Consider the following 13,877-nt stretch of genomic DNA (forward strand, 5'->3'; position numbering starts at 1 on the left):
TTGCAGCTAATCACCTCAATTGAAATCACATGTATGAGGAAGTAAATAACCCATTCAAAGGATTGTGCACAGAAATAACCTTTTCTTCTTCAAGATGTCTGACAAAGAAGCGGATTCTGGTGTTTCTTGTGCAAATCGTATGACAGAGTTGTAGTTTTGTCATGTCTAATACATTTTGGGTTTTCTCACTGTTATTTCACATACGTGTTTTCCTCGACTTCAGGACACTACAAGCAAGGAAAGAGCCATGATGCAGCTTTGCTTGTGGTAGCTTTTGCCTGAAGAGGAGGAAGTGAAGGAAGGAAATAAGGTTTGGCATGTTGACTCAAGACAGAATGTCCCAGGAGCCCTAAATGGACAGCTATTAAAGGTTAATTGCTCTCTTTGCCTATAAGAAGAGCTGTGAGAGCACCGGAGTACATTTTGGAGCTACTGTGGGTATAGGAAAGCTGATGAAGGAGTTCCATGCTTGACTCACACCTGTTGCTAAAAGGTTAGTGAAGAGAAGCACTGACATACGTCCACGCTGTGTCTCAGAAGTTGTTGTATCAAAAGTAAAAGGAAAAAATAACAAAAGCACGATCCAGAGGAAAAAGGGTGGATGACAACAACACTTAAAATTTCCAAATGCCATCCCAATTCCGCCCTCATCCCAGAAAAAAAGACAGAGAAAACAGAGAGTATCTGAGCTTTGTTTCTCAATTATTTGCATAATACACTTTGATGGGTGGATACTCATCTCAATCCCTGGCTCTTTTGTATCTGCAGATTACAAAAGGCCTGTTTCCAGCGCCGTGCAGGCTACCAACAAGAGACTATCAAAGGGAAGGAATGGGCTTTCAAGTCAGGACCCTTCGATTGTGTTACAGATTGGTTCCAGGTGAGGCAGCTTTGGGAAGTTCAGCCGGAGGAAAATTGCCCCTCCGTGCAGCGCTTGTGAGAGGCAGGGAGGCTTCACGGTTGGCATGGTGCTCCGGAATTCCAATACCACTCACGTTTGGTGGGATTTCTGAGGGATGAACGCTGGGCCTCAAAAATCTTGTTGTGGTTGATTGCAGCTACATTAAAAGCTAAGCCCAGACAAAAAAAAAGGGTATACAGAGTGTCTGGCTGTTTCAAAAAAAGCATGCTGAATAGCTGGATAGCACCACAGTCCGCAGACAATAATTGCCAACATAATGTTCAAAACATCCCTTTGATTCGCTCATAAGATAAGTCCTGCATGGATTTATTTTTCAAAACAGACATTTTCCAGTTCCACTCTGGTGTTAACGTGATTTTCGAAATGAGCGGTTCATGTTCTTCTTTTTCACACATGCTATTACGGCAGGAAACTATCTCAAGGACGCCTGGCAGAGATGTAACAAACACATTTCAGCAAATAGGGCTCTAAAGAATATCATTAACCATTGTTTTTTTTCGCTCTAACACTGCATTGATTTATTGTCTTTCTCAGACCACACTCGCTGGAGAAAACTAGCTTTTGATCATTAGGAAATATATCTATCTAGATTTGACTGGCTGTCTCCTTCACTCAACTCATTTCATTGGGGAAGCAACACGCTTCAGTGGATCTCCAACTTTGGAGAGTTTTGGACAGATTTCCTGAGGATTTCGACCGACAAAAGAATTTGACAACTTATTCGGTTTGATGCAATTTGGATACAGTATTAAAGCCTGTCATCTCATTTGCCAAATGATGTTACCTTGACAACTTCACAGACTCCTCCAGTGGCGCCATTTGTCTTGTAACCGATATCCTGCCATCATCTTTATCTTCTTTTGATATGCTAGTAGTACCCACCCCACCCAGCCTCAAAGCCAGGGCCATCTGTACAGTTAAACACATCTTAAACAAGTCCTCGGGGAGACTCTAAACAGACCCTCAAGTGTTTCACACGTATGCAGAGAGCGATGCTGTGTGTCTGCTGCGCACACTGTGTCAGATCTGATCCGAACCAGGCTATGTGTGGGGAGGACAATTAGGCAGAGACAGAGCTGAGCCATGCACAGGCGTGCCAGGCCATGGCATTATGCATCACTCACCTGTCTGGCCAAATAAACCAAGACAGGGAAACATCTGCTCATGTTTTCAAACTTGGCAAAAAATGTCTGTCCCATTTTGTTCTCTGTGCAGCAAAAACAGTCAATTTTAGCTCTCTGTTGCAACATGGCATCACTAACATCTGCAGGCAGTAGTCACAAAAATAAGGTCTTAATATCATTAATGCTGCTTGTTTATTTTTAATTTTCTGTTTGAAATCACAGTCATTGCAAAAATATCAGGTATCTGTGGCTGTCGCAGGACCTTAATAAACCTGTCCAATTATTTCATTCGGCCTAATGTGATGATTGGATGGCCTACCTGCCTGTCTACCTACCTGCCTGCCTGTGCACTCATTGCGTGTCACCGGAGTGTTCCACAAGCTGCTAGGTTGACAGCTGTGAGTACCAACAATAGCCACGTTTGTTGTTTAAGTTCATTATGATATGTTTACATTCATAATGATAATTTTGTTTCTTTGGAGGGAGGCCTGAAGCGACTGTCAGTTTTGCTGACTTGGCGACTTTCTCTCTAGATTTAGGGACTTTTGGAGTTAGTGCTGCTACTTTCATTGGAAAAGAGTTGGCAACACTGGGCTGGGTTTTTCACTAGGTTGGATCATTTTTAAAATATAGCGTACTCTTGCTAGTTTCTTAAGACTACCAACCCTAGCTTTAATTATTCAATTCTTACTTAATTTCTTATAGATTGTCCTTTTTAATTTGCAGCATCAGGTGCATGCTTGTGAGCAGTGCACCTGTAAAAACCGCAGACAAAAATCAGGAGGGCTGTTGGGGTTAAATCTAATTTTACAATGAGTGAAGAGATTGTTTCCACCTCCGCCGAGCACTGCGGATCTCCATACATACAGGGCCAAGGCCACACAGAGCAAATAAGCTGTTATTCCACTGTTGTTTGGAAGGATTGTGAAGAGATTGGTCCTGTAATGAAAAGAAAATAGAAGTGATGTTCCCATGACGGATATGGTAAACTAAATTGAGAGAGGCCTCTCTGTCGGCTTGGAGTTCACACCTCTGGTCTCCCCCGCTCCCCCTCACATTCACCCTTCGTCCTTTAACCTCATTGACTCACCCTTTCCAAAGAAACTGATCCGGCCCAGAGGCCCATGCGCTCATGTCCTGTCGAGGATTTGTTGATTTCTCTAATCACTGTTCCAGCTCTGCTTGTCTTTGTTTGTTTAGCAGAACAAGCAGCAAACACAAGCGCTTAAGATGGTCCTGTGGAACAAAGAGAGGAGAACTGCTTGAGGACACTGAACTCTTGATTGCATCTGTAAGGTCACTGTAATTACTTTGCATGCTTTTGTCCTGAAGTACACTGCAGCAATATTATGTCAAGTGTAATTATGGATGAGATTTCTTTCTCTTTTTTTAGAAAGATGGCTCTGTCAACATGTGAGTGGACTGTGTTTCTTGTCATTTTAACGAGGTTCTCCACAAGTGGACACCCTGTCCTGCCTAATTGGAAGTGTGGGTATATATTTCTGTGTGTGTTTTTGTTTGCGTAAGATCTGGGAGGAGATGCACAGGGTGGAAGGAAAATGCTGCCGAGAATGAAAACCATGAGGAGGAGGAGGAGGAGGAAGTGCTGTATTTACGCTGTTCATGGTCTCCTCTCTTCACTGACAGGGGGAAACAAGCCCTGCTGGCGATCTGCACCGATTGGCCTTATTTCACTGACAGGAGAGTCTGCATTCTCTGAAGCCCTCTCTGTTCTTACAGTGTGTTTAAAACAAGAACCACAGCTCTGTTCCTATCCCGAGGAACCCAGACGCGTACCCCCTGACCCCCAAAAATGTTTATTGATATGAACTGAATAGGCATGATGGAGGTTTTCTTATGTTTTGCAAAGAAAGGAGTTCTTTTTGACTGAGTCAAGCCAAGAAAACTAGCAAAGAGACATTAAGAGTGACAGTTCATTTTTAGATAAGGAGACTAATATAAAGCGAAATACTGAATAAGCAACAAATAATGATTTTAAGGACACAGGGGCACATGGGACATCAAAGGCCTTGAGCACAAAGCATCACTGCAGTCTCCTCTTCACCACGCAGTCACGGAGCAACAGGAGGGATTAGCCACAGCTTGATATAAGTCAAAGCAAGACAAGCCAAACAGATGTCATGTTTGACCAAGATACATATATGGTTAGCACACATGGAGGCTACTGCAGCACTATGTGCTGATTAGTCTTGTTAGTGACACAGCCAATGGATTACCAAGCCAGAAAGTAGCAGCTTTCAATGCTGATTCGACTGTTATCATGCCAATAAATAGGCGTTATCGTCACCATAAGTGCCATAGATGTGGGTCAGTAGGGGCCTACTACCCCATGTTGTAAAAGTGAAACTTAAAAGCAACACGTTCTAACACATAAAACTGCATGAAACGTTATGTTTTGAACTCAAACAAAAAGGCTTCTTCAGGTTTAGGCAACAAAAACAGATAGGTTTCCTTCTTTCAGGGATCTACCATGTGAATATATGATAAAACCTACTATTGGGTGTAGTAGGTCCCAATTGACCCACATCTATGGCACTTATAGAAACCAATAATGCCTACAATATCTAATAGCCTGAGAATATTTTTTGAGTTTTGGTCATTTGCTCAATGAAAACAAGTTTGGAAAGTCTCGCTTCCTTCAATTTTCAGAAGTCCATTTTTGATCCCACAGTTTAACTCAATCCAAATTCAACACAGTCACTGCTCACTCATGTTGGTACATACAGTAACTGCGAGAGTATTTGCGTCAGAGGTGGTGTTAGGGATGGGGCTGCCCTTTGTTGAATTCTGCCCTGTTACCATTTTTTTTTGTCTCCGATTTAATAAAGCAACTTAATTTAATGGTTGACGTTGGGAAAGTAGCCAAGCCAATTTTCTGTGGCCTGTTTTTTCCTACCTGATGTAACATAAGGCTGCTTCACAATGAATGCATAGTCACACCACCACCAATACCACTTGATCTGCAGCTTTAACTACATAATGAACTGGTGCGCCTCAGATGTCAGTCACACACTGTCTCCCTCTCTCTCTCTGTTTCTCTGCCTGTATCCCTCTCCACAATCTCTCCCCCAACGACCATCGGCACACTTTTTTAACAAATTACGCTTTGAAAATAATTCAGTTTATCTACCAAGAAGAACCGAAAAGATGTAGTTGCTATTTTATTTTTTCTGAAGAAACAATTGAACTATAAGAAATTATTTTCCTTTGCCCATTCATGTTTTATACATATGAATTAACAATCCTTTTCTATTTCTTCACAAGAAGGAGGTATAATATTCGATGCGTAACAGAACGTCCTCAGGACATGATACCAGAAACCAATGTTTTTTTCTTTAAAAACAAGTTTTAGAATCAGTGATGTGCTATTTTTCATTTACAATTCTAATAGTCTTTGGAAACTTTGTGAGTGAGTAAGAATGCCACAGTAGCCTAATTTAAAATACACAGTTAAAGGCAGGGGTAGTGATCTACAGTACACTAGATTTGAAAAATTATCCAACCAAAAAACCCAGCCCAGTGTTGCCACCTCTTTTCAAATGAAAGTAGCGAGCAGTAATCTAGCGAGAAAGTCGCCAAGACTTCAACATGGACAGTCCATCCCTTCAGGCCTTCCTCCAAAGACACTCCCCCAAAATGATCATAATGAACGTTAAAAAACGCACCTGGCTATTGTTAGTACTCACAGCTTTCAAGGTAGCAGCTTGTGGAAGACTACGGTGACGTGCAATAAGGTCACGGGCAGAGTGCGCGCAGGCAGGTAGATAGACAGGTAGGTAGCTACTGTTTATTACAGTCCTGCAACAGCCACAGTTAACAGTTTCTTTTTTTTTTTCTGTCAAAGCATTTGATTTATTGAATGCTGTCTGGATATAGAGAGAATTTCAACTGATGTAACAAAAAATTTTTCTAAAAACTTTACCAACCCTTCCTTTAAATCGAATCAGCACTAAAACATTTTGCACATGAAATACCATTCAGTACTAAAAATGATTCATAGTTACAAAAAAATATTGTTGCATCACTTCACACTAACATCACATCTCACACACACACATTAAGGTTGTTTTCCACCCCTTTCTTGACTCAAACCCGCGCTGTAAACACGTAACATTAAAATGAGTTGTGTGGTTTGAGATGTTTCCATGAGATCGCTGAAAGTGTGCCTTTTTCCTTAACATGCAATGTTACCAAGGCACAAAAGACACACATGCAAACACACACAGTAAACACAGACAGCAAAACACAGCATAGTGCAACGTATATATACTGTTATACCAACATAGTAAAAACACATGACCCCCGGTTTCACACGCACATATAACAGAAATGGAGACTTGTTGTTGACTAAAACTGGGTCCAGTTGTGTACTCGTGCTTCTGGTACTTTTCTTAAATAGACGTCACTCTTTGCGTGCCAGTGTGTGTGTGTGTGTGTGTGTGTGTTTGTGGTGGAGTATAAAGGTGCTGGTTGCTCTGTATAAATCCACACACTGTGACAGATGCCTGGTGCATAATGTCAAAAGCCTGCCTTTCCTTAAAAGCTCTTCAGGCTCAATCCAGAATCTGACCCCAGATCATCCGCAGAACACCTGCCACGTCGGCCCTTCATCACCATCACAACGCCCACTCACTCACTCACCAGCTCCAGACACGGAGCTCCAATATAGCGCTACGACTGTGAGGGATGGGTGGGAATGACAAACACACAGCTCCATGTTATTCCCGTCATTTGAAATAGCAATCAAAGCTGATCTAATTAAGCCAGTCTGTATAATTGAGGCCTTTGGGGAAACGCTGACAGGGTCCAGATACTCTCTCTTTCTGTCCAAACGCCTTACCAGAAGCAAAGGGAATTCTGGGATACAGGGGGAGTCATGACAGAGACTTTTGTCGAGGATGTAAACCAGACGTCAACCGCCTGTGTGTCCTGATGTTGCTTATATAGGAAACAATCATGCATATATGAGATCTCTGTGCACGCTCTTTTAAAACAGTCATGTAGTTGTCATTGTCCAGGTCTACACTTGTTTGTTTAAGCTCATATTTGGCATATGATGAATGTGTATTACATTTCTCATTTAGGCACGGTGTGTTTCCAGGCCAGTCGTATAGGCGTTTTCTGTCCTCTTGGTCTTGTCATCTATATAGACATTAGATTTAAGCTGCTGCTATTGAAGCTCTGTTTATTTGAGCTTTCCTGCCCTTAAAGTTACGGTTCTATACCTGAAAGTAATAATTAAAGATTTTACTTTTTACGGTTGCAACACAAACTGTTTTTCTTGAGTAAATATTCAGACATTTTTTGTGGCCAGTCACACAGTTGGTGGTTGATACCATCTTCACGGTCAGGCTAGGTCCAAGTATGTTTCTAGTTTGACTTGCTTGGATGAAACATGCTGTATTATATCTCCACATCGCTTTTGTTTTGGCTTTTCAGCGGGGATAGATTTCACCCGAGGTAACAGTGGAAGTCCAAAAAACTCTTCCATGACTTTGTTATACACAGACCGACAGTGGAGGTTATTTGGCACCGAGTTTAGGTTTAATATTTCATCCAAATTGATTTGAATCTAAACGCAGAGTAAACATGACACACTCCGTCCGCTTTACAGCAAAATGTATTGAGTTTTGACGAAAACCACAGAAGGTTTGAAAGCGATGCACGGCTATGTATTTCAGCTCAACTCATCTCCTGTCATCTCTGGTGAGGATCTACTAAAATCTGCCATCTGCCTGTTTTGACTTTGACTATGTTGATTGTGTGTAGACCCTGTGTTATTATCAGTGCGTAGAAGTGCTAATATACACCTTTAATCTGATCTGCTATAAATGGACCTTTTTTATTTTAATCCAATATCTATCAACTTGTGTATGTTGCACCAAAACCGTGGCTAAGAAGTTGCTCTGTATTGTTATTCCCTCCTCTTCTATTAACATCAACATGCTTGCTCTTGAATATTCCTTTTAAATGTTATAGATACAACTTTGCGTATGGCATGCATAATTACATTTGTAGCACTTCTATTTCATTTAAAGCTATATTTTAGTCCAAGAAAATGGTAAAAAAAAGAAAAGAAAATTCAGAAAATGAGTTGATAAATAATATGTGTGTGACTGAATTGATATACTGTAATGGTGAAAGTTGAGACATTTTAATTGTATAGCTGGAACCAGAGAGCTGTCCTCACCGCATCCATGACTGACAGATGTTATTCCAAATCTAGTTTCAGAGGTGGTCGAATGTCTGTGAACCTCTGTTGGTGTTTCATCCCCGAGCCAGCTTCCTAAGAGTTCTCATGATGCCCTCTGGGCCAGGCTCTGTAGGACAGGAGAGCCAGGTCTGCTCTGGTTTCACGCTGCCAGATAAGATCAGTTTGTGTGTTGGATTTCTGTCACTGAGCAGACCAGGTTAGTGCTGACCCAGTGCTGGGGTTTGGGCTTCAGGAGCCAACACTAGTCACGCAATGCAGAACAGGAAGTCAAAGGTCAGAGTTTACCTTTCCTCCACCTCCTCAGTAACGTCATTCCTCACAGTGATAGCTGACCAACTAACAACAACAAATACCTGAACTTCTCTTTGTGCATGGGCGATATTTCAATATTATAATACAGGAAAGCAAGATTCACAGGTTATAAAGCATGCTGTTGAGGCCTCAAAGGTCATATATGTAAGACATATTGTATTTTTTTAGCTGAGATGTTATATGGGGACACAAATGCAGAACAAAAAAACAGTAAAAAGAAAGATGACTCAGACAGTTGTTGTTGTGCACACCCTCCTTTTACCACATGTGAACATCATTTTCAATATGTAAATACACTCTGACACGACAAAGACTGCATCAAAACAATTTTGAAAAGCTGTTTGTTCTTTTTCTCACAAAGAGTGCTGACTGTGGTTGAGGAGATATTTGAACAACACATCCTCAGTTACATTTTTGGAGAATTTGTAGATGTGTGGCTTTTTGCTATGTGGCGAATATCATTTGTCTTATACCTGCCGTAATTACTGTCTAATTCAGTAAGTCATTGCTGCTGATAACTTGCGTTTTTCATTCAACTCAAAATCTTTCACTCATAATTCTTTTCATTTGACCAAAATACATGTTTCATTAAGTTCTGGCCTTTAGACTGCTTTTGGTTTTTTTAATATCTAGTATTTGGTTAAGTTTATAACAATACAATTTTAAATATGCAAACTGTTCTTGAACTGTGTAATATGCAAAGCACATGTTCTGCACTTTTTAACCAGCTGTCACATATATCAAACTATGATGTTTTTAATGGGTTTTAAAGTGACTTCTGTGTGGCTTTCTGATGCAGATTAAGAACTTGTAATGAAAGAAAACCTAAACATGCAAACAAGTGGAAAACTGGAAACACTGGCAACTTGGAGGAGAAACCTCTGCTCTGTCTACCAGAGAATGGTTTTTAACTTATAAGTCATACAAGTTACCAACTTTGTTTTGTTGTTGTGTATTACCAGCTTTTACTTTGAAATAAAAATTTAATATTTTTACCATCTGGTCCCACCTCAAAAGTAAAAAAAAAATGTTTTAGGGCTGTTACAATATCAGATTTACACTACACGATTATCTGGCTAAAATTATTAATTCACGAAATCAATGTAATTGCAATATCTATAGAAAATAGAAAAAAGTAATAATAATGATATTGGTCAAATTCATCTTTAACTTTGTTTATCGTGTGTTTTGTCTCTTTTTTGGTAAATGAATTACACTCTTTTGAGTGTGTGGTGTTGGGGGAGAGAGACAAAGCGAGAACGGAATACAATATTATATGTGTATTATTAACATGATATAAATATTTCATTTTTTAAATATCATGGCTATCGTCAATACCGGATATATATCGCGACAGCCCTAATATGTATATACTGTGTATTTTTCTTTATCATATAAATAAATATGTTTCTCTTTGCGTTCATCATAACATGTGACACCAGCTGTGGACGATAAACAATCTAACAACCATCTACTCTCACACAACTATGTACACACATAAATGTATAGTGTGTGTGGGTCTTCAGTTACATTTGCTTTATATATATCTGAATCAGATTTGGATGATTGACAGTTCAGGTGTGTGTTCCTCTGAGCTCATGAAGTTATGGAAGATACTTTAATAAAATCATACAATAGTCCTGATTAGGAGAGGCAAACATTTTTGTGTCTGCATCTTTTTCCGATTAATGTGAGTGTCAAAATGCTCATCATGTGATGCTCTCACAATACTGGGTTACATTTTAGATTTGAGATGCAGACAGAGAGACAAAGATGTTCGGGTTGGACTGAGACCTGTTGTGAGGTACTCCAACAATGAGAAAGAATAAATGACAAAGAATACATCTACCGGGCGCTTTATACCAGCCCACTGCTCCTAAATGCTTAGGATTAACCCATCCTTTGTGTATGTAGCTGTAATGATTCTAATAAATGTTTAAGCTTTACGTTTTAAAGTTTAAAACTGAGGAACCGTCCAGAATCAGGTTGGTTACCAGACATGGATGGATGTGCATCTTGATGGATGTTTGTGGTAATTACCAGCAGGATCACCCTGCTCCTCTGCCGCTACTATGACACCTTTTGAGATACAACTTTTAAATCTACACATAACAATCAGAACATGGGCCCTTACAGAGCAAAAGGTTTGTAGCTACTGTGCCCTTCAAAAAATAAGTCATAAATGGATAGCATTTTCACAGCAACTCTCTGTGGACATTTATTAGTAGTCATTCGGCAGCTTTGAAACTTCACCAAAGGCATCACTGGTATGGTCTTGTGAAAGCGCTGCAGTGAGAAAACGTGCATTTGGTTTTCGTATGTGAAGGACTGGAGATGCTAATCATCATCGTTTGTCCCAAAGGACTGCATTGTAAACAAATCCACCCTTGAACCACAATCCAAAATCAAACCTCAATCGCATGAATCGCAAATTGCAAGATGGTGAATAAAATTCCCCGGCTGTAATAATGATAATGATGGTACTTAAGTGGAGATGCTTGTAATCTGTCTGTAACACATGTGGGCCATGAATTATTAATGTTGTCCAACTAACTAAAGAGAGGCTGTGAGTGGAAAAAAGCCGCTCATCCTCCCCAAAAAGTCTGGAAACACCCAAGATCCTGATTTCACCTCCGTGTTTCTGGTGACGTATCATAAAATAAAAACACGTTTGGGATGGCATGGTTAAGATGAATAAGAGTGTGAGAGTGGACAAAAACATATAAAGATACTTAGTTTGAAATGGAGGGTATAGAAACGGAGAAAAGGGGAAGCCAGAGGGGTTGCAGATGAATTCCTGTGCTTGCCTTCCTCTACATGTGGTCTGGGGGTGAAGTGTTTGTGGGGCTCTTGTGGTTTTTCAGCCAATAAATTCTCTGCACATATTTAATCCGGTCAGATGTGCTGCAGGAGAGGAGCACTGAAGGATGTACGGCCATTACTCAGCTGCCCACATCAGAGAGAGGAGCTAGATATCTGTACACCCCCCACCTCACTTGTTACAGACGTGGCCATCATCGGACAGAGAGCCAGACAAAGGGATCATAAAGGAGGTGTGAAAGTTCATTGAAAGTCTGAAACTCTGAAGGTTTGATAATATTGATGCTCTTGTATGCTGTTATTTTACTATATGATGTAAATGAGAGATATAAACTTTCAAAATATAAATATGTTTCTGAATCCTTTATTATACAGCCATAATGGAATACAACTGGACTTAAGTGATTAGAACATTTGAGAAATGTCTAAATGCAAGTGTTTGTTGATTACACAACATTTTAAATCTGTAAAACTTTCCAGTATTTTGATTTGAAATATTAAAACTGAATTTAAGACATGCGTATTAAATCAGCACTATTACTGTTAGTACACAAGTGTACTGGACTGTGTTTTGGCTTGGTAGTATATAAAACCTGGTCTTTACTGTAAATCTGGTATAAAAATCGGATGAAACTCCTGCTCTCTTCTTTGTCGTTCCACTTCTGTATTTCACTTGCTGCTTATAAAGTTCTTTCATTTCAGCAGTTAATACTGTGCACATCACCAGATGGTTGCTGATACATTGAACTGTACCCTCTGCACCCACTGAGAAACCATGTAAAGCACCATCCCGGTGAACACAGGATCAGCTACAGGACTTGGCTTGGGATGGTTTTAAGCACATTTAAGTCTGATACCCTTCCAGTGTATGGGACACCTGCGCCATCTTCTGTTCATGCTTTGCTATCACGAGGCGTCATTTTTTATTTCAGTCTGAACATCTATGTCCTCTAACACCATCATCAATTTATTACATCCTGAGATTTAACTTCTGTTCAAAGAGAGATCATGGGCTTGGGACTAGAGGACCTTTTTTTTCTTTTTAACCAAGTTTACACTCGGTTTATGACAACAGTAGCTGGGTTCAGATCTTAAATCTTTTGCATGATGCCATACTCAAATAATTCAGTAAACCTTTTTGGGATGTTTTGGAAATAAGTGGTTCAAGAATGACAGTCTTCCAGCACATTGCAAAAGTGAAATGATGTGTGTGAACCCACTAACCATCAGGGCTGAAAGCCGACTGACTGAGGTCATGTCCTCTGCTTTTTTCTGAGAATATAGGGGGGGTTACATTCATTTTTAAAAACCAACACTTAGTGGGAATTTTATAGGCTGATTCCAGTATATTTAGACTAAATATATTTAAAATTGACTGCAACAAAAACATATAGAAATAGATGAATAAACATTTGTATTCTTAGCAGTGTGGAGAAGGCTTTGAAACTGAAAGAAATTACAGATAAACTTAAACAATCAGGGCTGAAAGCTGACATTGACTGAAGTCGTGTCCTCTGTCTTTTTCTGAGAGTTTAGGGGGGGGGGCTTACATTATTATTATACACTTAGTGGGTATTTTATCGGCAGATTCCAGTATATTTAGACTATATGTTATATATGTTTAAAGTTTATATATATATATATATATATATATATATATATAAAATAGATGAAGAAAGTATTAATTACCTCCCCATCAAATTTGTAGTCCTGGCAGTGTGGAGACGGCTTTGAAACTGAAAAAAGAGAGAAAAAAATACAGATAAACTAAATAAATTCTATAAATAAATAAATATTTCAATAAATCATTCTTTATGAATTGCTTAAGTCTATCACACTCATTTTTTAGGCGTTTTAGTTGATGAAAAATTAAATTGGAAAAAAATATATACATTTTATTTGTAATAAAACTGTGAAGTTACTAGGAATAATCAGCAAACTAAGAAGTTTCATAAATGTTTCTTGTTTATTAACCTTATATTATTCCATGAGTTATCCCTATTTGATTTATGGTAATATTGTTTGGGCAAATACATACCCCTCCAATCTTCATTAACTTTATTTGTTGCAAAAACGAGTTGTAAGATCGGCAACTTTGGCAAACTCTAAGGATGCTTCTGCTCCACTGTTCAGGAAACTGAACCTTCTTTCAGTTTATGACATAAATATTCATCAGATATGTGTGTTTATATATAAATATATGTTCTTACCTTCTTCTTTACCATCATCGTTGAGCAACTTCTTTAAATCTAATTCTCAAATTCATTCACATAATACTAGACAGGTTAATCATCTTCACCTGGCTCTTTACAAAACAAAACATGGCCAGTACTCCCTCAGATATCGTGGTGTACAAATATGGAACACCAAAATACATCAAGAGCTCGTTATCCTTAGAACATTTTAAAAGGAAATTATCATCACATTTAATTAATGATGTCTAATTATCTTTTGATATGTTTAG

The 13,877-nt window shown here is 39.2% G+C and overlaps 1 long non-coding RNA gene across 1 annotated transcript; it reads left to right on the forward strand.

Moving 5' to 3' along the window:
• The first annotated feature begins 327 nt into the window (after window positions 1-327).
• On the forward strand, window positions 328-12,030 carry LOC141762080 (uncharacterized). The gene is made up of 3 exons (XR_012592721.1): window positions 328-493; window positions 769-880; window positions 11,493-12,030. It is a non-coding gene; the product is annotated as an uncharacterized LOC141762080 (long non-coding RNA).
• Window positions 12,031-13,877: the final 1,847 nt, after the last annotated feature.

Source organism: Sebastes fasciatus, chromosome 2, assembly GCF_043250625.1.
Source record: "Sebastes fasciatus isolate fSebFas1 chromosome 2, fSebFas1.pri, whole genome shotgun sequence".
Lineage (NCBI taxonomy): Eukaryota > Metazoa > Chordata > Actinopteri > Perciformes > Sebastidae > Sebastes > Sebastes fasciatus.